Genomic DNA, 4,902 nt, shown 5'->3' with positions numbered 1-4,902 from the left:
TACATAAAAAAAATTTAAAAATAATATTTAAAGTTACTAGAATGATGAAATATCAAATATAAAAATCATCTACAAATTTTAAAAATTTTTAAAAAATCATCAAAAATTCGTAGAATGTACAGTTTGAGTTATATCTTAAATATGAAAAGATTTAAAAAATAACATCTAAAATATTTAGGTTAAATAGGATTAAACCTGTTGATTATAAAAAAAAGTTTTTAAATTGGACTAAAGTTTAATATTGTCAAAACTTTAGTCAGAGAAGATTAAATACAAATAGTATCTATTTGTACATTTATTTTATTTTTTTCTTAAAAACTAGATGTATGCATAATGCATTCGGAGCAACACCAATATATATCGCGAGTACACGTTCTCAAATCCCAATCTTTATTTTTAATATTTCTTATCATGTGGTCGGATAAAATTGGGCTCGTTTTGATTCGGACTTAATTTTAAACAATAATCAAATCTATTTTAAAGACATTCATTTAATTTTAAATTCAATAAAATTACCTTACTTTTAAGTCATATTAAAATTGGGCTTAAATTGATAAATATGTCTTGATAAACTTTATGTTAAAAAGATTATGATGCATTTATTTATAAAGGAGAAAAAGACATATTTATTATTGGGGCAATTTACGTAAATAAAATGATTGAAGAAAACGTTTACGCAAATACAACATTGGCAATTTCCAGACGCAAATACAACAAACGTAACTATATATAATCCGCTACACTCTGCAGCGGAACTTAATTGCACGTAATCCGCTACAGGGTATCGCGGATTACGTTGAGGGCGGGGTTACTCATAAACCGCTACACCCTGTAGCGGTTTGTGACCAAATGGCGTTTATGCATAATTCGCTACACCCTGTAGCGGATTATGAGTATAGTGGTGTTTATATGTTAGGGTTTAAAACTCATGATGCAAAATGCACGAATTGATACAAAATATAATCGTCATTCGCAGTAACTCATACAAAAATAATACAGGTATAACTACATAACTAATACAGATATAACTGTCACAAGTCGTTAACCCTAACAGAAAATAAATAAGTCATAATTCATACATGGATAACTGTCGGAAATTAAGAGAGTCGGACGTTACTGCTGGTCACCGTCAACATCATGGTCGCCTCCGAATGGACCAAGTAGGTGCGAGCCTGTGCCACATCGAGTCGGACGCCTAACCATAGCCGCTCGCCGATCTCCCGGCGGAGCTTCCTGTGCCCCAACTCCAAATGCAGATGATGGCGTCCCCCCATCCCGAACCAAGTGTCGTACGAGCTGCCTGCGGGATCATTCAAGTCGACCGGGAGCTGGGTCTCAGGAACTTGGGTCTCAGGCATATCCGTTGGCTGTGGCCTATACTCCGTAGGGTCTGAAGGGCTGCCTGGAATCGGGCTCTGGTACTGATGAACGTCGTCACCCCGTATGATCTCAGCAAAATCCGCATAGAACTGGGGTCCACCCAACTGATCGTCCAAATCCATGGTGAAAGAAGTGGTAGCAAGATCGGCTAACAGCTATGTGCTACACCCATGTAGTACCTGAGAGCTAGATACGTGGGTAAAAGGTGTACCACCCATACTAGCCTCCGCGGTGCCACCAGCATGAGTGTCTGTAGGGTGCTGACGGGACGATCCTGCCTCGTCATCGTGGTGGATGGGAGGTGCTCCTCCACCACGAGCAGCCCGTCGTCTAGCAGAAGATCGACGAAGGCGATGATCTGCCTGGCCTCCGTTATCACCACGAACCTGCTCATGCATCATGTCGTCTAGCTAGCGCCAATCGCGTTCAGTGGCACGTGTACCAATGCGTCGTCTCCGCTCCAAACATCTGTTATCCGGCATATCGGACGCTAGAACTCTAGTCGGCGCCTGCGACGACCCTCTGAGTATAGCATCGTCCGGAACCTGGGTCGGCCTGGGGTCGGCGAAAGCAACTCCTGGTGACAGAATCCTATGTGCAACACGGTGCCACCAGTCCAGGTACCAGGGGATGGATCCTATGTGCAACACGGTGCCACCAGTCCAGGTACTCAGGGGATGGAGTAGGATCAGGAACTCTCTGGACACTCAACACAGAACGAACTCGCTCGTCCCAATGCTGATGCCATGTCCTATAGTAAGTGGGGAACCATCTATCTCCACCCCTGCCGTCCTTACTATGAAGATACTCTATGTTGAGCGCTGGCTCAGGCAAATGTTGTACGCCCCCTAACTGTGGGAAGACCCTGTCTACCTGATGCCACTCAATAACTGCAAAGTAGATCAGGCTGGTGACAGCCCGCCATAACCGGCTGTGCTCCTCGGTCAGTATCTCCGAATGGATGACTGCCATCACGTCCAGCGAACCATAAGGCTCCCACACAATCTGATAGACAGGACGCAAGGTCAGCATTATACCAATGTATACATATAAGTGTGAAAAAAACAATTAAAATAACAACAAACAAAAACAAAATACTTACATCTCAATGAGTTAGTCGATCCAATGCCAGATGATACTGTATAATCCGTCATTCCTTTCCATCAGAAAAGGGCAAATATGTGGCCCATCTGAGTAGCAGAAATAGCACGTAAGTATGTAATTTCAAATATAGAACGTAATGAACTTGAAAGAAAGAATGAATTAAAGTATACCTGGATGCCAATGGAAAAGAGAAAGCATCAAAACCCGGGGGCCTTAGCGTGAGGAACCGCCAAAAGATCCATGACTGTAGCAACTGTAGGGGTCCAGCCAAGTTGGTGACGTTTCTGTTCGCCACCCTGCACATGCATCGGTACAGCCACGCCAATGCAGCGGCGCCCCAGCTATAGCTGCCCATATCATCAAGTCTCGCCACAAAAGGCAACAAGTGAAGGTGGACTCAATTAGCACTCTTATCCATGAACAGCTGTGTCGACAGAAGCATCATAATATACGCGCGTGCATATATGCGCACGGTCTCCTCCAAAGCATCCGCTGGTAACACCCTGAACCGTTCATGAAACCATGTGAAGTGGACTGTGTATAACTTTCTCTTATCCGGTGGTAGAAGCTCACCAAATAACTCCTCGAACCACTCCCATGCCGGTCTGGCCCCCTCGATGTGCATGTAGAAGTCTGTCATGCACCCGGAAACAGCCTGGCCATCCACGGGCAGCCCGAGCTGGTATGCCACGTCCTAGAGCATGATAGTACACTCTCCGAATGGCATATGGAAAGTGTGGTCTCAGGCCGCCACCTCTCAATAAATGCGCTGACCAAAGGTTCATCCAACCAGAACCAATGCGCGTTCAGCCTAGCCAGGTGGTACAACCCAGCCCTCTATAAGTAAGGTATGATCCTATCATGTAACGGCATATTCTGTTGCCTACGGACGCTATACATACATCGGGTTGGCTGCATTTTCAGAAATAAAGAACACTGGCTTAATTTCTAACAATAACATCACCAACCAAACTATAGCTTGTATTTCTAGTCTTAAGCTACTTGGGTTTTGAAATTACTAATTTACCTCTCTACCTTGACTATTAAATGTTAGATGTCAAAGTTTATATTTCAAATTTTCATTTACAAACCAAAACCTAAACTAAGTCGCTATCTATCTAATTAATGAATTACTTCCTTAATATTGAATAAAATATACATTTATTAAAATAGTGTTCGGAAAAACAGACACTTACCTCTGCATCGATGGTTCCGGCTACGTGAGCAACGCCGTCGAGCCGGTACAACCGTCGTTCATCCTCCATTCTTCCAAACTACTCAAATATTTTAAATTTTCTCTCCCTTCTCTCTACTTTCTCTCTCTAACTGTCTTTCCAAAATAATTCAAATGATTTCCGCTACAGCCTCACGCGGTATATATAGACACACCACTATACTCAAAATATGCTACAGGGTGTAGCGGATTATGCATAAACGCCATTTGGTCATAAACCGCTACAGGGTGTAGCGGTTTATGAGTAACCCCGCCCTCAACATAATCCGCGATACCTTGTAGCGAATTACGTGCAATTAAGTTCCGCTGCAGGGTGTAGCGGATTATATATAGTTGCGTTTGTTGCATTTGCGTTTGGAAATTGTCAATGTTGTATTTGCGTAAACGTTTTCTTCAAACATTTTATATGTGTAAATTGCCCTTTTTATTGTAAAATTGATATTCATATTTGAACTTTAATTTGTTTATAAATTCTAATTTTATATTTTTTTAATTTATTTTTTAATTCATCAAATGTGATTAAAAATAAAACAATAAGTTTATAATTAATATAACATAATATTGGAACTAATTTAAAACATATATACCTTTTAATTTTTAGTCTTCTTAAAATGTACATGGGTTGGGTGAAGCCGGGTTCACCTTAACTCGGACCCGACCCTAAACAATGACCGGGTCTATTTTTGAGACCCTTACCTGATCCTAGACCAGGTGAAATCACACCAAATTAACCTTTTTAAATCTTTCTAAGATATACATGAACTTAGTGAAGTTGGGTTCACATTGACTCGGATCCGATTTCTAAATAATGATCGAATCTATTTTTAAAATTCTTATCCGATTCTGGATCGGTAAAATCACACCAAATTAACTCATAAAATATTCGAATTTGGGCTGAATCTTCGAACTAGACCGGATAATGTATATCCCTATTTCTGATATTGTTTATTATGTTTATTTGCCTTAAAAAAATATTCATTTCTACATATAAATTTTGGGGGTAAGTACGATTTTGGTCCCTAAAGTTTTGTGCCAGAATAAAAATCGTCTCTCTTGTAATTTTGGATTTAAAATCATCTTTAACGTTTTTTTCGTATTAAAATCGTCCTTTTTATTTTTTTGGACAAAAATACCCTCACCACTACCAACATAATTACTTCCTTCACCACCATCACCACCACCAC

Source organism: Arachis ipaensis, chromosome B10, assembly GCF_000816755.2.
Source record: "Arachis ipaensis cultivar K30076 chromosome B10, Araip1.1, whole genome shotgun sequence".
Classification (NCBI taxonomy): Eukaryota; Viridiplantae; Streptophyta; class Magnoliopsida; order Fabales; family Fabaceae; genus Arachis; species Arachis ipaensis.
Note: the sequence above shows the minus strand (reverse complement) of the source record.